At 38.8% G+C, this 22,242-nt stretch overlaps 1 protein-coding gene across 1 annotated transcript in view; it reads right to left on the bottom strand.

The window, feature by feature from the left end:
* Nucleotides 1-22,242, bottom strand: part of spon1a (spondin 1a) — a gene marked incomplete at its 5' end in the record, with an annotated part of 70,771 nt that overhangs the window by 26,153 nt on the left and 22,376 nt on the right. The window lies entirely within an intron of this gene.

The raw sequence follows: 22,242 nt of genomic DNA, 5'->3' as shown, positions 1-22,242 counted from the left end.
TAAGTTGGTCTCGAAAAAGTTCTTTTTTTTATATACAGGATTGAATTCCCATAAATGTTGGTTTTTTTCTGTATTGCAACAAAGATTCAAGATTTTGAAAAATAACAGTCCAGAAAAAAGTTTGCTGCTTTGACTTTAATGGTATTGACAATTAAAACAAAAGTTGAGATGATGGCAGCTCAGGGCTGATGTAACCAAAAATGAAAAGAATGTCTAAGAAAAGAATTACAGAAATAATCATATGCAGCAACAAGAACTAAGTAATAAAAAAGTAAACTGAGCTAAAAAATGTATTGCTGTTAATTCAAGATATTTGACTTTAAAGAGGCTACATATGATCATAAAACCTTCACTCTTGTAGCTGTAATTTAGAAGAAAATTGCCAATCTTGAATAAATGACTTTGGAATAAACCATTACAAACATGAGAAAGGTGATATTTACACAGCTAAATCTGAGCCTTGTCATCGTTGAATACACATAAAAAACGAAGCAGGAAACACTGTCAAACCCATTCAAATCTGTCATGAAATGCAGCTGTTCCTCTTCTCTTGCACACTTGCTCATGCATTACTTGAGATTTTCCAACTTGAAAGAGTGAACAACCTTCTGCTCTGAGTCCATCCATTAGAGATGAGCATTTCCATGCATTAGGATGCCAGAATAAAATGATTTTTACTGCTTCACACAACTTTGCTGTTGGGTTTAATGGCTGGTAGCACAGAGATTTATGAGCATAATGATATACAGATCATTACTTTGGTACAAAATCCCAAGGTCCTCAAATCATTTCTCAATTACTAAATATAACTGGGCATGCCTATGCCTTATCTTCCCTCTGTTTTCAATCCAGGGCCCCCATTATCATTTCTGAAGCAACGGCCAACAACAGCGTGTCTCTTCTGCTCTCCATTAACAAAAGGAGATGGGCTATCTTCTTTCAACAGCCTGCTTGTACTCTATAATAGAACTGATGTTGTGATTTTTGTTGTTTATCCCCTGGCTAATTTGATTTCAGTTCTGTTAAGCTGTTTTGATATGTTTCTTTTATGTTGCTGTTTTCATATGTTCAGAAACAATAATATAGTGAATTTGTATGAATACACTCGTTATACTTTTGTTTCACACAAAACCACCAGCCACGATTTCTTTTTTATTTACACAACAGTAACTCAAGCAGTTGCTGGGTTGCTGTTAATTGGTTTGCTTAACCCCACAATTTACTATCCTCTCATTGGCAAGTTTTTTTTCCCCTCTTGTTTCCTCCTGCCTATGTCAAAGGCAGATGGAAAGCGACAGAATTTCAAAGATTACATGAGAGCGGAGCCTCTCCTGTTTATTTCCACTAATGGCAGGGATAAAATTGAACCCCATTAGTCATATAACTTGTCCCTTGCTTCCTCTGCCAAACACCATAATAGTTCATGCTCAGACAGCCAGTCATTTCCCTCTGCTAAATTAATATTGGCAAAAAGCTCATCTGTGATTTTCTTAAATTCTGCAGGATGGCAGCTAAAGGACAACCTCTCAGGAACTTATTAGAGTAGACTTGAGAAGTGTCCTTTCAATTTTTAAGCGGTGGTACAGAAAGCCATTAGAAATCCAAACACTGCAGCTTCTCAACCATCCCGCCTTGCAAGGTTCCCTTTTTCACTGTTTTTTTTTTTTTTTTTTTCAAACCGATTTGCCAATTTATGGATTTGTCTCCGGTAATTAAATTGCATGACCCTGAGTCGAGTCTCATCAGTTCTTGTGCTGCTTGAAATAATGCGCTCAGTGTCTGATTTTTTTTTTTTTTTTTACATTAAAAATAGGCTTCCAGGAACTGTGATGCCTCCATCACCACAAAGTTCAGTGAATAAATGAATAAATCCCGTGCATTGCATTTCATCTTTCTCCCTCTTCATGTTTCGTCTCTGTCGGACCATGATGGTGTTTCCCGTGAACACAAGATAATTAGCACAACAGTTCTGACTTTAGGGAGAAGCTCGAACAAATGCTGTGACTAAAGGTTTTGACCTTCATCTACATTTCAATCAGCTTAACTCTCACAATTCCCATCAAAACTATTCAAAATGAATGCAATCTGTTTTAATCAGTAGTATTGTGCAGACACTCCCCGCTGTATAGCTGCGCCCCTTATGCACTGTATCATTGTTACATTGGTCAAATGGACAGATTGTTTATTTATTTATCTGTCTGTCTATCTATCTATCTATCTATCTATCTATCTATCTATCTATCTATCTATCTATCTATCTATCTATCTATCCATCCATCCATCCATCCATCCATCCATCCATCCATCCATCCATCCATCCATCCATCCATCCATCCATCCATCCATCCATCCATCCATCCATCCATCCATCCATCCATCCATCCATCCATCCATCCATCCATCCATCTATCCATCTATCCATCTATCCGTCTATCCGTCTATCCGTCTATCCGTCTATCCGTCTATCCGTCTATCCGTCTATCCGTCTATCCGTCTATCTGTCTATCTGTCTATCTGTCTATCTGTCTATCTATCTGTCTATCTATCTGTCTATTTATCTATCACACATATTCAGTGGTGCAAGGCGGGAACGAAGCCGATTGGCTTGTACAAGTAAATTGGACTTACTTTGGCAAAATATTAATATTAACATTGACTTTTGGTTTTGGTTTGTTTAAATAAAGGAGTTTTTCGTTCCACGGCAGTGTCTGGCATCTATTGAGTCCACCTAACCACACACGGACCGTAACGATTTTCTTGTTTTTAATTCATAGAAACAGTCCCATGATTGACATATTCAGCTTAAAAAAAAGGGCTAAAACGTATCTATTTGCAAAGACCTATGACCTTTAACAATTCTATTTAATGTGTTTTACCAACTTTGTTGATTCTTCCCTTTATCCAATTTTATCTTTCATTTTTATTTGTATTTGATAGGCTTTAATTTCCTAATCCATCACTCGAACTTTGATGCCTACTTTTATCTGATTTTATCTTTCATTTTTATCAGTATGTTTTTATGTCCTTATTCTCACTTGTAGCATTTTGAGATTTCTTTCCAAAAGTGCTTTACAAATAAAATGTGTGTATTCTTATTATTAAAACACAATTTTTGATTTCGTTTTACAAACAGTGAATTTTTCTCTGAAGCCAACAAGGATTTCCTTTGATTTCTAATTGAACCAAAAATGCCCAGTCTGTGCAGCTCAGTTTCTTTTATTCTTCAACGTATTCTGTCTGCCTGATACATGCTCTACAGCGGATTAATCAAGTGGAGTGAGGACAGAAAGAGAGAGAGAGAGCGGACAGCAAAAAGACTTGAAATGAATTGATGGTCTTAAAACTCATCAGTTTGTATGAAATAGATTTGTAAACAAAAGTTTAACTTTTTTTAATTTAACCTCCTTATAACATTGATATTTAGGTTTCCAATTTTATATATATATATATATAATAGAGTAGAACTGAATACGACATCGGCAAGATTTCCCATATAGACATGTTTTGTTTCCTCTGAGAATTTTGTAAACGGATTGCATATATATATATATAGGGCAATAAACAGCTACGCCCTGCCAGTGATCAGGTACCCTGTGGGTATAATAAGGTGGCCAAAGGAAGAGATACAGACCACAGATGTTAAAACACGAAAGCTCCTCACCATGCATGGTGGGTTCCATCCTAAATCCAGCACCTTGAGACTGTATGCTAGCCGTAAGGAAGGAGGCCGAGGACTAGTGAACGTGAGAGCCACTATCCAGGATGAAACATCCAAGCTCCATACGTACATCAAGGACAGGGCTCCAACGGATGACATACTCAACGAAAGTCTCAGACAATGGCGAGATGAGGAGGTGCTGGAAGAGGGACCATCATGGGAGGACAAGCCCCTACATGGGATGTTCCACCGGAACTTAACTGAAGTGGCTGATCTCAAGAAGTCCTACCAATGGCTAGAGAGGGCTGGCCTACAGAACAGCACAGGAGCAGGCTCTGAGCACCAGAGCGATAGAAGCCCAGATCTACCACACCAGACAAGACCCAAGGTGTAGACTGTGCAAAGAGGCACCTGAGACAATCCAGCACATAACTGCAGGGCGCAAGATGCTGGCTGGGAGAGCATACATGGAACTCAATAACCAAGTGGCTGGCATAGTGTACCAAAACATCTGTGCGTAGTATGGTCTGGAAACCCCAAGGTCACAGTGGGAGACACCCCCAAAGGTGGTGGAGTATGACCGAGCGAAGATCCTGTGGGACTTCCAGATACAGACAGACAGGATGGTAATGGCGAACCAACCAGACATTGTGGTGGTTGATAAAGGGCAGAGGAAGGCCGTCGTGGTGGATGTAGCAATACCAAGTGATGGTAGCATCAGAAAGAAGGAACATGAGAAACTTGAGAAATACCAAGGGCTCAGAGAGGAGCTGGAGAGGGCTTGGAAGGTGAAGGTGATAGTAGTGCCCGTGGTAATCGGAGCACTCGGGGCAGTAACCCCCAAACTGGAGGAGTGGCTACAGCAGATCCCTGGAACAACCTCGGACATCTCAGTCCAGAAAAGTGCAGTACTTGGAACAGCAAAGATACTGCGCAGGACACTCAAGCTCCCAGGCCTCTGGTAGAGGACCCGAGCTTGGAATAGAAAAACAGGTGACCACCTGCGGAGGGCGAGAGGGGAATTTATATATATATATATATATATATATATATATATATATATATATATATATATATATATATATATATATATATATATATATATATATATGTAAATTGGTTGTTGATTCTTTTCCAAGATAACGTCAATGTTCAATATCTGGCAGTTATTCAATATCACAGTGTGATTTGATTGTTCATGTTACAAATGTATGATACACTGGTGAACTTGTCTGGATGGTCGTACGGCTAAAGTCACGGGAGCCTCTGAGATGTCAGGTATATTAGCACAAAGCTCTACTTTTCTGGCATCATGAATTTTTTTTGAATTTTGCAGATTTCATAAACAGTGTAGGAGTTATTGGAAGTTTGCCTGCCAAAACCTGTCAGAAGGAGCAGAATAGATATTGAAAGGTTAGCTGGTCTGTGAATAACACCAATAAAAAAAAAAATCCAATTCCTATCAAATGTGTAGTTGTAAATCCAAAGAAAAAAATTGGACAAAAACCCACATTAAGGCAAAACAACCCTGTAATGGCTGCTGTAATAACTGAACTTATTATTATTTGGACAGTAGCGTTATACAGTGCAGCAAGTGCATCAAGCCAATAAAAGCCCTTTTAAAATTGTTCAAGCTGAGCATGTCTTTTTTTACTTTCATGATGACAAATTCAAGTTCCTTTACATGGTTCTAAAAGAAAAGTTGCTCATTTCTCATGAAAACACCTTTCCTGCCCATTTGCACCTTTGCCTGAATCTCTCCCCGTGTTATCCCTGCAAAGCTTGAGATGCAAATAAGAGGCAAAAGTGAGGAAAGCCTAGAATGAAATATTGGTGTCCATTTCCTATGGGCTGTATCTAATCTTTTTCATCTGAAAAGTTAGTAGCAACACAAACGTTCAAACTGCATAATTCCTCTGCAGCTCTCGGCACAGATCAAGAACGAGGGCAATACTTTATAAGTGACGCATCGCTGTTCATGCTCAGTTGCACAAACCAACCTGAGGTAGAATCCTTTACTTCAGTTTGTCACTGCACATTCATTTGGATCACAGCACCATATTAACATGTGGATGTGTAAATAAATACTTACCACCTCATTTGATCAACTCAGACAATAAATAATGCCAGGAATATTTGCTAGAGACAAACTATCAAGACACTGATTTATATTTATGTATTAATGTGCATTTATAATCCTACAAGATTGTGCTTGTGAGCCTTTGAAATAGCCACACTAAGAGCTGGAAATGAGCCCATTGTCAGAGTCTTCTGAACCCACCAGGCCAAGTCTATCCTGCTGGGGTGGAATTGACCTGTCGTGCTCCCTCACACTGAGGAGATCAGCCATGAAATTGGCTTACAGCAAGCTGAGGGTATAGTCTTTAGATACCGCTGCAGCGAGGTGATACCCGAGTCGTGCATGGTTCTCCGATTGGCACGGAAAACCTTAGCAACCCCCCAAGTTTTGTCCTTTTGGTCCATTACTCAGACTGCTGTGCAGAGAGGTTGTTCTGCAAGCCCAGTGGGAACCCTTGTGCTTCTCAGACATAAATGGTTTATTCTTTATGATCCAGTGAGGACAATGTGGAGGAGAAGTTCAGTATAGTATATGAATATAATTCCAAAAAATACTGTACAATCAAGATGTGCAAAAGTTACTTGGGTACTCTAATCAAATTCCTCAGGATTTATAATACTGCATTGAGTCATTCTTTAACAGTATTGATAGTAAATGGAACATTAGTAAATGTCATCATTGTAACATTTTAAAGGTAAACGTGTGCAGGCATCCAAAGAAGTAACCAAGCGAGTTACCTATTTTTGTTTGTTTGCTTTACAAAGGATTAGATGTTATAAAATACTAATTACAGCAAAAGGCTCAATCAAAAAAAAAAAAAAACAATGTGTGTATGTTTCTGTGCATATTGATCCAGTTTTTTATTGGCAGGCTTATGTAATTAGATGCCTGGTCATGCATTAAGTGGTTTTCTAATGGCAAAATGACCATACACCCAGAAGTCTCTGTGAGCATGCATGTGTTATAAGCCAAGTACGTTCCGAGTTTGTGTCTCAAGATTGCATTAGCTCCAACACAAATGTGAAATAAATAGCTCCCTCATAATTGTTAATGTTTAGTCCTTTTTACCCTAAGAGTGTGCTTTAATATGTCTCTGATATTCCGAGCAGGGTTTATGAGACAGAAAGTTGAACTAATCTGCATTCATTTAACATTCTGCAGCGCTTGTCTTGAAATGTTTTATGCATTCCTTTCAACAGGTTGAGCGAATTCAGTGCATGCATCCACATAATCCACATATTTAGCCTCCTATGTGTATCATGTGCTTTGAGCATGTTTGTGTGCACTGCCAACAAAGACCAGACTGTGACCACCTGGAACAATTGCAGCAAAATCCCAAGTGTGAGTCATTGGTCTTATTGCATTTCAGACTCTACGGAAGACTCTGAAATGCAAAGTCTGAGGGTTTGTTCTGCAAGGTTGTCACTCCTTTCTCTTTCTCAATATTGAATTATTATACCAAAGTGCACCGTGAGAAATATCATATATTTTTTTAAGTAATAGAAAAGACTTCCTTCTGAAAGTCACTCCTTTATCAAGAGTCATAAAAGAAAACTGACCTCAAGTAGCACTACAATGACTTATTTTAAACTCATTTGTGCCCGTGAGTTGTCCAAACCTTAACATTATACCCTGAAAAAAATGATGAAAAAAAATGTTGCAGAGAAATTGGAAATGAAAGGCCAAATGTTTCATTTCAGAAGGAAGGTTGGAGGTAATAAATGGAAGAATGGTAGGTATAATGGAAATCAATAGTTCAAATGTTGTAGTCAAGTTCCACAGTATAACGAAAACATTTCAGTTATATGACAATGGATATAGATATGTGAAAGGTTCCATGAAAAACATAATTACCGAACAATTTCCTAAGCATCCCCAAAGTTATTTCAAAGAATGCACCTCACAACCATACAAATTTCATTGACAGGGTAGATTGGCTTAACCCTACCCATGGCCTTACAGGCGAATAGAAAACCTAATTGGCTGGCTGGCCGCTGCTGTGTGACACACCATAAAAAAAATTAAAATTTTTAAAAAATGCTTATTGCACAAACTGAAATCTGTCATGTCACAGAAAGAAAATATCGTAAAAAGCTCAGTGGAGTCATTTCCACAGCAGAGAACTGCTTGTATCCATTAGAGAAGACACATCATCCAGTGCCGATGACATACTCTCTCATCTTGAAGGGAAAAGATTCATCTTGCATGAATAATTTCCATCTAGTTCTGACAAGCGCAGTGAACCTTCATTTGTGATGCTTGATTTAGCAGTTGTAATTCCCTGTTAGGCAAGAAACGGCATTTAAACTGGCATCATTGCAAATAAGAATAGGTGAGGAACAGAGTCACAGTGTCAATGTGGTATAATACCATCTGCTTGCTCCACTGACATTTCTAATGGTTTAAAGTGAATGTGGCTGTGAAGATGGCATGTGCTTATATACGGCAAAGAAAGCTTTGACAATTAGATGGCTCCCTGAAAGGTGCACTGGGTTTAAGAAGATGTACATCTTCAAATAAATTGCCAAGAACACTTTGAAATAAAGCTTGCCACAAGTAATGTTCCAACAGCATTTTCAGGATGACTTTATTGACTAAATTTGACGATTACTGAAACATTTATTGCTCTTCTTTAGTATCTCCTCCCTGAGCCCCCCCCCCCCCCCCCCCCCCCCGCCCACCTCCACCACCACCAGTAACCAGATGGATTGAGGGCGAACATAACAAACAGCAAACATAAATTATAGTGCAAAATTAGACTAACAAAATATCAGTAAGTTCACCGGAAGGTCATTATATATAAAAAAAATAAATATATTTTGATCTTTGTAAAACTTCATATTTAACATGTGTAAATATGCAGTATAGATGTTTTTCAATTTGATTTGGATTTGAAAGGTTTATTTTGGACATGTGGGAACAACAGCCAAACAAAATATAATAGTAATCAAATAAAAACACAAATAAACAAATACAACAAAGCAAAAAAATAAGTAAGTCGCTTAAAAAAAAGTCTGAATGTCAGGCCACACAATTTCAGTGGTAGATTAAACTTTTTTATGCTTCCAAAATACTTGAAAAAAAAATGGAAATCACCCGAACCCATTTGTCCACTCCAACCCCTAAATTACTTTGTCACTCCATTAAAAAAAATCCCTCATCTATTTTTATTTATTTATTTGCTCTTGCCAATATTGCTGTCACCTCTAAAAGCATCTGCTTGTTTGTTTGAATATGTTTTTTTTTCATTTGTTATAAAAAAATACAACATTCTGCAATTTCTGTTCAAAAGGCAGTTCCAGTCCTGACTTGCAGATGATGCGAAACTGGCTGAAATCTGTCCAAATTCTAAATAAAGTGCATCATACATCTGTAATCAACACTCTCTTATATGTGGGCATTTAATTGCCAGGAAAATAGAAGCACTTGTTGAGTATGTCTCACAATTTTCTCAGTGATGTCATGGGAGATCTTCCTCATCCATTCCAAAGTGAATATAGCATTCACCCCTCAGGCTGCCGCAGCCAGATTTCACAATGAAAAACAAAAGAGTGTCCCACCACATATCCACCAGTGAATGACCATGATGATGTCCCTGTTTTCTGCTGTAGCACATGTATTTGATGAGTTTCAACTGCACTTTAACAATGGCAGTACCGAAATAGATGTTTTTTCTTTTCCATTTATTTGAAAATTATTTAAAATGGTGTTTCACTTCCACCAGGATGAGTGCGGAAAACTTAATAGGCCCTCATGTTTAAATTCAAGTGATAACTCAAACACACAACGCGTGCATGTATCAGTGGATGGAATATGTTTAAAAATATGCATTTAAATGTTGAATTAATCAACATTCCCCTTAATATATCTGACGCTCATGAAATATTTATTTCAAACCTACTGTTTGGGGTTAAATTCTCATTAAGTTTTCTATTTCCCTGAGTTTTGCTCAGAAAACAGATGAGGCGTCAGAGATGACCAGGTTCCCACTGCAAATAAAACTGCAGAAGCATCTTTCATGCCAGCAGAGCCGGCCTGCCATTGAAGCAAATGCACGGGGGGGGGGAACTGTTTTGGAAATTGCCAAGATTATTCACACAGTTTCTGGTGAATAGTTATACTAATGGCTATTCCCAGTTCCTGGTAGGCGAACATGAGGGAGGTAATATCACTCACTGCAACGGAAAAATATCAATGATGCTATTTCAGCAGCAACTCCTTTGCAGTTCCCTTTGGTATAAGCACCACAACACACACTCATACAATCATCATGCTAAAAAGATCATTAGTGCTAATTACAATGCAAATACTTTTTTTTCCCCCCCAACTCATAAATATCTTCAGCAAAGGTTATTTCCTCTGTGTGTGGCGCAAGATGCTTTGAATAGATGAATACTTCATATGCTTTTCAACTTGGAGAATATATCAGCGTACCATGATTATTTCTGCTTTGTCTGTTTTCATATTAAGTGAAAGTGAGATCTCAGATGAAAAACAACAAATTTGTATCTGATGCGAACACTACTTGTAACCACTATGTTTGTCTTTTTGAAATGAAAAAACACTTTCAGTGATACAATGATTACAACGATGTCAAAGTGGCCAGATGATGACTACCAATACACTTCAATGTGGAGTCATCACATTTATATAATTGTCTCTTTTCTCACTCTTACCTCCAAATAATAACATGAATCTTTTATATACTTTGTGGTAACAGAAACTGAGGGGGTGAATATTTTAATGGCGTGTGTGGAGACAATGGGGGCTGTTATGTTTACCCATATTAATCGGGTTCTATGATTACTATCCCAGTGGAGCATGCTCGATATAATCCAGATACAACTGAGTCAGTTCAACATCCAGTTTGGTTGTTGACTTGGTTATCATACTAGCTAGAGGTGAATGTTTCAATATGCAGCATCTCTGTGATATTGTAAATTGTCTTACTCTACAGTATTTTATTGAAACCCTTTTTGGGGGGGGATCCTAAGTGTCTCTTACTTGGTCTCACAGATAATGGTATTACCACCAAAAATCCCAAGAGGCTTTACAATATCCTAACATTTGCTCATAGGAAAAATATCTTATCCTTTTGGATTGATGCAGCTGCTCCAACTATAAAGTCATGGCACAATATACTGGGGACTGCATTCCAAGTGAACATATTATTTGTATGTCTCACTCAAGGTTTGATGTATTCTGCAGAGTCTGGGATCTTTCTTCACAACATGTCGGACCCACAATAACATCAACGCTCTTACAGGGATTCCCAGAGTCAGCATAATCTGTTTTTGGCTGCAACTCCCTTATCTGTTTCTACTAGGATTTATTTATTTTGAGCTAATACCTTATCTACTTATTATCAAGAAAGATTTGAAGTTAAACGCAGATATATAATGCTGTATGTGAGTTATTGTGTTGTTGCCGTGTTTGTTGTTTGCCTGAAAATGTAATGTATATGTAATATTATTTAACAAAAAACATAACACTTTTTTGGGGAGTGAATGGAAAGAAAATGTAGTGAAGACAAATTTGAGCTCGAAAAGATGATGAATAGGTCTAACTGGTGTGACTCTAACTAAGACACCTCTGTAAATCCTTTGATGAATTATATGAGATTCCTTGGGAAATCTGGCTGGATAAATTTGCTGCTTCACATCAGACTAAGTGCTTCCTGCATGCAATGTTAAGGTCAATAGCTTGAGCTTCCCTCTGGATATATAAGTTTGCTGCCATGTTTTCACTCAGAAAAAAAAGCTTTAATCACTGAGTGAGGAAAACAGAGTATATTGCCTGTTGCAATGAAAATATTTCAACAAGGGATGGTATGCATCAGCCAGAGAGGGGTGGTGGACTCCCTCCCCTTGTTCAAATAGGACCTTGTTTTCTGCTAAGGTACATGGAACGCAAGCTCAGAGTCTATTGTAATCCTGCTGATGAATAAACCTCTGGTGGAGGTAATAACAAAGTTGGACACTCACGTTATTGTTGCATTATACTATTCCCATTGCATGAGTCAGTGGGATTCTGCACAGTTTGGATATGGCTGAGTATTTCATTCTGCATTCAGACTGGTCAAAGTATTCCCTCGGACAGCACAATTATGTGAAATTAAGAGCTATTTTCTGCCTGTGAGCCAAAAGCCCACTTGGTCTGGAGCAGCCTTTTCCCTGGGTGAGATAGGTGCTCCTCTGATGTTGTAATCAAAGTTCCTCTCAAAAATCTCTGATCTGTCTGTCCCAGCACGTACTCAAAACTATTAATAGACACAGAAAAAAATGCTCGGAAATTCCAATGGGATGCAAACCGGCTTTTATCAGCACATAGCGCAAAGGCTTACACTGCCTTCAGGTGTTAATTAAATCTCCACTGACATTCCCATATCCTGCTCTGCAGAATAGGCTGCAGTTCAGATTTCGCATAGGTGAAGTCACTTCAGTCACAGCAATCTCGCTCAAAACAAGACAGGAGAACATCCCACCAGTGACGGAGAAAATGTGGCGACAAGAGAATTGTCAGTGCTAAAGGCAGATGAGTTTGCGAGCGCTCACTGCTTCTCTGGAGAGCTGTGAATTGATTTGCTGACCGTGGCTGTCCTCGGTGGCAATCTCTGAGCCTTGCAGTGCACTCTGGGAGGCTGTAGTGGTGCCCGGCACACTCATTCATCAAGCCGCCTGAGCCATCATGCAGGCAACTCCGGCAAACCTGAGCCCAGGGCTAGGGGATATTATTAGAGATGAATTGAGGTAACTGCCTTTGATGACCCAGTTCAGGGTGCCTGTCGCTCTCTGAGCTTTTCTTCCATTTTGCTAACTTTCATTCTTACTTTCAGAATTCTTACTCTATAAGGGGGTCAGCTGCTATTGTGGGCAGCTGTACTGCACTGCGGAGTGCATAATGATCCTGCATCACATAGGTGCAATACTGTTTAATTAACGATAGCAAATCCGGACAAACCACCTCAGTCACAAGTGGATTTTCATCAGGTCTCAAGGATTTACCAGGTAAACAAGCCATAAATGTATTTTGTGCTCACCTATCAGCTTGCAAGCTCAATGATTGTGATTAGGACTCGAAAGTATGATGTGAAGGATAACCAGCTGGTGGTAAACATCATAAAAAATATGTTTACCCCTTAATCGATTTTTCTCAACTTTGAAACTGATGACTGCCAGTAGAAGAGCACAATTATTACCAATTCAAACTGAACCCCAATGCTTTAAATTAAAACAGGCATAACCCATCTATGCATTATTTAAGAATTGTATCTCAATCAGCTATGCACCAGAATACATAATTTGGCCCAAAACACACCAGAGACATTAAGTAGGCATTACCGCCATGAGGGAAAAACACAACAAAAAACAAAAACATGCTGAGGGCAAAACATCACTTTGTAGAGATACAGAGTGTACAAAACCTGTTTGGGCTTTATCTCTGCAGCATTGGGTAATATGTTAGCTCCTTTAAACACGTTTTCAGAAAGTCGCCCACAGTACACTGGCACCAATCCGCAATCTGGAACAGGAGAAGCGAGATAGAAGATGGATGGATGGATGGATGGATGGATGGATGGACAGAAACTCATAGTATAAAATATGGATTTTTATGAAACATGACCACATGAAGAAGATGAGTCAAAGCTGTGGAGGACATGTCAAGGACTAAAATAAACACTGTGAATTCTAACTTGAATCACTATATAGCGAGACAAAAGTGCAACAATGTTCTCATTAATCTTCACACATCAACGGGTTACTGCATCAGGCTGCTGACCTTCAAACACTAAAACTCCAACATGCTTAAAAATACCCCAGCTTCACTGCCTTTCAAACGCCTGTCATCCATGTATGTAATAAAGGTTATGTATTCGTGCTTTGAGGACAGAGAGGAATTATATTCAGAGATTGTGTGCAGCATGTGTACAAATGCGCAATTTCATGCTTCTCAAAAACCAATGCACTGACTTGCATTCATTTTCTTCAAACTTTCTCTAAACTCAGCCGTGACTGTTACGAACTCTAACCTCAGCAAAAAATCACCACCTTCGTTCGACCTTAAAGAACATTGTCTCGTCCTGAAAATGTAATTTTTTTTTTCTCCGATGGGTGCCTTCTGTCTAAACACAGGAGACAATCTCAAAAATAGCGGTGTATAAACAGATTTAAACACACAACCACCCCCCCCACCCCCTCTCTACCTCTCACTCTTACCACCTACACAAAGTAATGGGCTTTTTTTTTTATGTATTTGAAGGAAAACAATGCATTAAATATAAAATGCTGCACTAAAAGGAACTGAATAAGTAATGACTTGAAATTAGCAAAAGCTTTTCTGATGCAAAAGTAGATTCTCTGGAAATTAAATCACTGCTGCTTTCGCTTTACAAAAAGCTATTGTGGACTGACAATAGTGTTGATACCAGGCGGGGTACATAGTTGCAGCTTGAATGATTCAACACATAATGAGACCGAGAGTACGTCGCAAAAAATAATAAATAAACCGAGCACATACACTGAAATAATAACATGCTTTGGAACTTCATTTGTTGTTGACTCCTGTGCTGCTGTCTAGCTCAGCTCCAAAATATGTTAAATTAAACTCATATGTGCACCCCACCAACAAATCAGCTTAACGATCAAGTTAATACATTTGAGTAGAAAAAGGGTAGCTTCTAAAGACTACAGTTTTGTTTCTTGCCTCAAATTCTGCAGGTAGACTGAGCATTTATTTCCTGTTACATATTACACTTGGCACAAATGTTAACAAATGGATTTGCAGAATTTTTGATACTCACAGTTCTTTATGAAAGAACATCTATGTCTTGCACAACACAGCGACATTTTTTTCAACAACAATCCTTCAACATTTACCAACATTTAGAGGCCTAACCACATTTTTTTTTTTTAACTATCCTCTCACCTGATATTGGAGAAACAGAAATCTTCTGGTCTATTTCTGCAGATGTTTCTGCCAGTAGAGTTTCTCCACTGTTTTGGTGCTTCATACATAACACGCAATGACATGGGTGAAAGTGCCACTATGATTCATGTGTCAGCGAAGCATGCGGCTTGTGCATCTTGTGTGTTATTACCCCTCCAAACAAAAACACGTAAGACTTGATGTGTTCTAACCTCTAACCCAAATCTGACCTGCGCTATTGTTTTATAATTAATCATCAATGATTATCATTTTACAGTGTCAGATAAATGAATAATGTCTCATTGCTTTTGAAACAATGACAGTCGATTCTATTAGGCACTAATTTATACCAAATATCCCAACAGGTAATTGGATTATGACTCTCCACTCTAGACTCAACAACAAAATTTGATGGCAAATGATCAAATAAAATTTTAGTTTTATTTTGGTTTTGGGTTTTTTTTGTTTTTCTGTTTGTTTTTTTTGTTTTTTCCATAAATACATGTGTGGCCATGTCTTAACATCTACTCTGTCCTTAACTGTCAATCAGTGTCTATCCCCTTCATCTGTTTGACCAACGCCCACAATAACAGCCTTTAGGTTCCCAAGATACCAAATGATATGGAGATTGCTGTGAATGGGTGGCCTCAGAGCCATGGTCTCATTTACATAGGGACAACATAACAGGTAAAGCCATTACTGAAAATAGATTTCTCGAGGCCAACTCATGAATAAATATTGTGCAGATTTATGGTTTACTGTATTTAGTTGGCCTTGAGAATCTACAAAATATAAGGGCTGTGTTATTTCATACTCCAAAAGTTCACTCAGCACATTGAATCCTTTGAAAATACAATAACTGGTGCAGCTGTGACCTCCAGATATGTCACCTTCATTATCTGCTGCAAAAACCTTAAAGGCAAGTATATCATAGTGTAATCTGCAATTGGTCACACCAAATGTACAATAAATTGGACTGGCTTCACTTCCTAACAGATAGAATGCAAAGGAAACATGCGCATTACACAGATTGATAGTTGAGTGAGCTTGGAAGGACATACAGTCACATGCATTTCTCTTTTAACTATGTATTCTGGTCTTCTACTCAAAAAGTGCCCAATTCCAATTCAAACACTTTCCATTTGTTTTGCAATCTCAGCACTATTTATGTCACTTCCATGATTTGCTTTATAAGTCTGACAACTAAATGCGAACCTAACGAGAATACAGTTAGTGTTAAACAATTAATCAGTTTAATTTACAGGTTATTCAATTAATAAGAGCACGTGTTTTTTTTATTATTAATAAAGGCTGTAAATGTATATTTTGTGATGTTTCATACATGTTTTTTGCTTATGGGTTTCCATTAGAAACCACAAATAGAAACCACACTAAATCAAAACATTACAATGTGTACTATACAGTATATTCAAATTTTTCCCTAAACTGTCATATCATAGTCAGAAAACTTTAGACGCATCCAAATAAAACAACCAAGACAAAAACAACCAAAAGAAACTAAAGTGATGAAAACACATTAAACATTACTGCTCATTTCCTCTTTTGGCATTACTTTCATATTTAACTGAGGTCTATGGGCACTGGCATGGTGCTGTAGTGCAGTCACCTCTACCCAAGATGTCTGAGATTCCACAATAATCCATCTTTTATCCCCGAGACTGTAGATGGAGCCCTGCGTTCTGAACCAGCCGGCGATACTAAAGACCGGTTAAGTCAACATTAGTTCCACAGACAGAAAGTGAGAGAGAGAGAAATATGCCAACAGACTGAAATACCAACCAGAAGCAAATGGAAAACACCTGCTATCTTACTTAAAGTTCTTCATTAAAAAGTACATATAGCACACTCAAAGCACATATTTCGTGAGCCTACCATACTGCTTTCCAAAATATTCTTGCCAGCTGTTACGTTCGAATTCTGCCATAGCAATAACAGTCTTGGGAGCCAAGGCAGGCATTTCTGAGCTTTGTTTTCCCAAACAGGAATATCTCTGCTGAGCTCACAAGCTAACTTGACAGGCCAAGAGAAAGCTGCCATCTGAAATTAAAAGAAATGTTCTTTTTTGTTAAGGAAGGCAAGAAGATACCCAGAAGGCAAGCAAACACAAGAGTGGTGTACCAAGGGAGACGTGGCCAAGAGAGTTGGTATTTAACAAGTCGGAACGTATTCATGCTCCTATACACCCACTGGGGTTTGGCATAATCTACCATGGCTTTGGCAAAGTTGGATACGGAGTTGGGGTCAAGACTTCACCCTCTGGGAGGCCCCCCTGGAGTTGATTGCTACCCTATTGTGGCAGACCGGATTTCACGGAGCAACACGCGTAAAGAAAAATGCTCAAGAAATAGAAGGAACACGGTGGACATTGTGCTTTGGCTGAGGGTGATTGTGATAACTCAAACAGTGAATGAAAGACAAAAATGCCCCTGCATATTTGAATTATTTTTATCTCCTGAATCCAGTTGTGCTGGAGTGACGTGGTGGTGTAAACCATCAAATCTGCACTCTGATAAGACACATATACAATCAGACTTTTATTGTTTCAAACATTTCTTTTCACCACATAGTGCACAATAATTAATCCACATTACAATTGAAGGATCTTCCACGAACAAAGATTTAGTACATCACCTCTTTGAAGTGGGTTCAATGGGTGAGCATGCCGACACTGCTTCATTACATTTTAACATGGCTGAGAAAGGATTTACTTCAGAGGCACTCAACTGGAGAAACCTGAACTTCTGAATCCGAACGCTACTTAAAGACCAGCCCAACCACAAACTGACCCCTTTTATCAAGCTGCTGTCTTAGTGACTGCACACAGTAGAGAAAACAGCAAAATACTTTTTTGTGTGAGTCCCATAAACGCATTTGTACAATCATATTAACTCTAAGTGCTTCAAACTACAGATGTGTACTTTTTGTGTATAAGTAAGAAACAACCCTTCTGCCTTTTCATGACATCCTGAAGGGAATGCATGTCATTATTGTAAAATGCATGCTTAGTTTCTGCAGCGAATACTGGATTTTCTCATATAAACCCTGGCAGGAGATAATTAGTGAGTCCGGAAATTAATGATATGTGAGGGTTGAAACACCAATTCTGAATGGCATCAAGGTGAAGAAGGGTTTGATCTCTTAATGTTTGATGAGAGATTGGATCTGAAAAGGACATTAGAGAAATTAATGATGCAAGAAAATAACTGGGCTGAAGTCACAGCGTATTTTTCTAATCTGTCTCGTGTAGTTCTCTATGCCGCCCGGGGAAGAGAAGAAACTGATCTTCAAGGCTTGACTGTTGTTATTTCCTACTCAACTGTGCAGTTAAAGGTAATAAATTCTGTCTTTTTTTGTGTATTTATCACAAGGAGATGAAAGGCTGATTTTATACAGAAAGTTAGTCTTGTACAGCGATGAAAACAGTAAAATCCAGTTGTCAGTGATCTTGGAGTTACTCAATGGTCCAATAGTATTCTGCGATGGGAAGTCGAACCACATAAATCAATCAAATTGGAGGAAAAATACTCTTTGTCATAAAACTATTCATCTTGAAATATGAGAAGATGATTTAAATAATAAGGTGGTCTTCCCCGTGAGCTCATAAAATATCAAATGTCAAATTTTACACTATAACAAAACCTGGTGTGTTTTCTGATCGATCCGATCAGTGATACAGTATGTCTTTGGTGATTGAGAAACACGAAGAGACATGTGGGGAATAAATGCTCCACTGCAGTTGAAAAGTGGTTGAGACATAATCCTCAGCACATAAGATACACATACACCTGCCCATTGAGCCAGAGTCAAGGACCCAAAGGAACCAGCATATCTATTATTCTCCACCCACACTGCTAACTGAAGACCTCCCACTTACAGATGGCAGACTTTGCTGTTCTCATAACAACCAAAATGCTATATTATCTTTTACATTCTTGCACAAGAAGAAAAGCAGGAGATTTGATAGAAAAAAGAGGAATGTTTCATTCCCTAATAATTGTTTTTTGCTTGTCACTTCTAATGCTACTTCCATGTTGGGCCAAATGATTTGACTACAGTAAGATGCAAGTGACCAAAAGAATCAGTTTCATTACCTAATTCCTGCTCTGAAATATTGTGCCTTTCACTTTGAACAATCACAAATAATGTAGGGGTCACTTCTGTAAATGTTCCACAAAAAGATTTGAACAAACATAAACAATGTACTTAGGAACAGAGCTGAATCAAGTGACACGGATCTGTATTTTCTGTCATTAGTCTGTAATGTCTCTTTTTGGCTTTTGCCTGAGTGGTGCTGCCGCTGCTTCGTGGCACAGCTGCAGAGCTCATGATAATAGAGGATTCCATGAGCGTCTGTACTGTGCAATAATGAAAAACACCCCATGCTGCGAGCGGAAATGGGAGATTTCATAATCCGTCTGAGGCCTGGGCCCTGGTCGCTGGTCCATGGAGAGAGTCTCATTAAACTTCTCATTAGTGACACACTGGGATTCTGTAATGACTGAATGCATATACAAATCACCTCAAACATGAAAGGAGGGACAACAGCGATGGACCCATGCGGCATCCCTGCGCTGCCAAGTTCTCTGATAAGAGCATTTGTACTTGGCAAACTGAGCAGTTTTACACATCTGTTTACAGTCAGGAAGTCCTATCTGGGGGGAAAGGGGGGGGGGGGGGGGGGGGGGGGGGGGCTTTTCCATTCTGTAAGTCACATCCTGAAACTGCTGCATGTGGATATAAAACATGTCACCTGTTTAACATCACAAACTGCATGAATCGGATCGAGATACCTTGTCATCCACTCTGTGCAGTTCATTTCTATATGGGAATTTATCAATAGTACAATATATATGTGGAGCTACATCTGCTGAGAGATTTAAGGAGGGATATACAAGAGAAAAAAAACATTGTCCAATCTCGCAAACTTGACCAATTTTATATAAAGCATATCTATTTTTAACTTTGATATACTAAAACTAAGCTGTCTTTTTCACAGACCAACATTTTTTCCATAAGATAAACCAGACAAAAAAAATACAGCACTGTTGTTTGTATTGCAGTTCAAAAAAAATGTCTTAGGACGTGTCTATTCCCAAAAGACAAGGCCTGTAGAAACTGTTTCCACCTCAGATCTGATAGGCAGGCGAAACAAATGTCGAGCACACATTATTTCTATCTCTGGAACGGGAGCAAAGTCGGATGGAAATAAAGCCATCGTACTCTGAGTTGACATGAGCATGATAAAGAAGGCTGAGTGACGACGCCAACTGCAATGCACTATCTTTGTAAGGACCACTTTCAATTTTAGATCATTGACCAGTTTTTAATTTGTCACACTTCTTCAAAGGACCATTTGATGGTTGACGTGTGGTTTTAAGGTTAAGCTTTGGCTTGTATATAAGTCATGGTTGGACAAGCATTTTGGGCTTGGCACTTAGTTTTGATGGTTAAGGTTGACGTAAGGAGCCAAGGAATGTATAAAAGTCAATGAATGTCCCCACAAGGATAGCCATAGGGGAAATGGTGTGTGTGCAGATGTTTGCGTGGTCTGCATGCCTGCTTGGCTCTGCAAATGAAACTTTGTATGAACACTCTGATCAGTGCACCCCTTGGCTGGAGTGAAGCCTGGCTATGAATATCAATTTTGCATTCATCGCTAGCTTCTCCCCGCTGACGCCTCACCTGACACAAAAGCGAATCAGCTTTCTGTTTGTGTCAGCGTTTACCAAGAAGCGCTGCATGGCTCAAAGGAGAGAGGCTCCTTCACCCAGCCTCACTACCTCAAGGACATCGACAGACACTCCATGTTTCAGGAGTTGTGGAAAAGTGGAAACACTGAACATGTGAACTTGGGAGCAAAACATTTTTGTAGATCCTTGTAATCAAAGAACTATGAAAATCATCCACAGCAAACTGGGGTGCCTCAGAGGGTCAAAATAATGTTCATCCACATCAATGGCACACTATAAGTGCACCTGAGCATGTAGACAGTACAACACTTAGGATGATATATGAAAATGGCTATGCTCAACCCGTACACGGAGGATCTAAAATGTTGATTATTCATGGCCTTATTCAGCATGCGACTGGCTTGGCTCAGACCAATCAGGGTTTATATTGATTGAATGTGTAATTATCACCCCACTTTCACATATCAACCAATACCAGTTCTCTGTTGGGCTTTTCTGCCATGCCACGTCTGATGATGAAATGATCATGCTTGGTGGTAAATTTGCCTCATTTCTTCTCATTCAATCTTTGTTCCATATAGTGTGCAGCCCTATAATTTTCCAGTGCATACTCACAGCTCACCTATAGAAAACAACTGATTGGCTATAGCACATGAACATACTCAATCTCATGTAAGTAAATTAATAGCAATTTCATGTGTAATCACTGTAGGTAAACTGCAAACAGAATCATGCTCATTTACAAATCACTGATAGATTTTTTTTTTGCAGCACATTTACTGCATTGGTCAATCAAATCTAAGACCTTTTTACTCTTGCCCCGAAGCTCAGAGGAATCACACATAATGATTCAGGCTGACAATAATACCAAAAAAGAATCTGCTGTAAAAGCAGTAGGAAAGGAGCAAAGACACGGAGACCCCATTGCTCACACTATGCTCTCATTATCTGCTCCAACTTCAGGCCTTCGATATTAGCTAACAATAAGCACTCTGCAGGTCCATCTGCTCTGCCAGCATGGGTGATTCTAGGACTCAGAAAACAGCCATGAAGATACAAAAAATAATATATATATATGTGTGTATGTATATATATATATGTGTGATATATATATATGTGTGTGTGTGTGTGTGTGTGTGTGTGTGTGTGTGTGTGTGTGTGTGTGTGTGTGTGTGTGTGTGTGTGTGTGTGTGTGTGTGTGTGTGTGTGTGTGTGTGTGTGTTGAAATATTAAAGAGAACTGCAGCCAAGGAGGTAAGAAGGATTTAAGGAGTGGGGTGCGAAAATTGTGTAAAATTATGATTTATTGCAATAAAGTGAGAGGCAAAGCTTTAAAAAGTTATTTAAAGGTGAAACTAAAGTAAATTTCCTTTGGGCACCGTAGGTGAGACATGGCTGATGACAGACAATACAGCTACCTCTCATTTCTTTCCTAACTCCTCCTGAGTCATATCAGACTGCACTGTGTGATCAAAGATTAACTGGTCTGGGTGACCTGATAGCCGAGTGGTACGGCACATTATGTGTGTCAGCAGCGAACCCACTGTCTGATTTCTGGGTGGTCTTACCATTTATTGCTTGACATTTTCCTACTCTATTGTCACATTTCCTCTCGCTCTCTAAATGCCCTTAAAATATGTATATATATGTTTTAATGACACACCTGGGGGAGTTACTTCTAACCTTTTCTTTTACTTTACAAGCCAGTTCCAGCAGCAGCACTACCATTAAAGTACATAGGTGATGTAGAGGCAAGCTAAGAATAGCCCAGATGCTTGAAAGTACTAATCAATCTGGACAACAATGTCAAAGCTGTTCATCATACATTAAATTCACAGCCACTACTGTGTTACACAACTCATCTTTCAC

Source organism: Blennius ocellaris (genome assembly GCF_963422515.1).
Source record: "Blennius ocellaris genome assembly, chromosome: 1".
Classification (NCBI taxonomy): Eukaryota; Metazoa; Chordata; class Actinopteri; order Blenniiformes; family Blenniidae; genus Blennius; species Blennius ocellaris.
The sequence above is the reverse complement of the archived record's forward strand: the minus strand, read 5'-3'. Positions and strand labels throughout refer to the sequence as shown.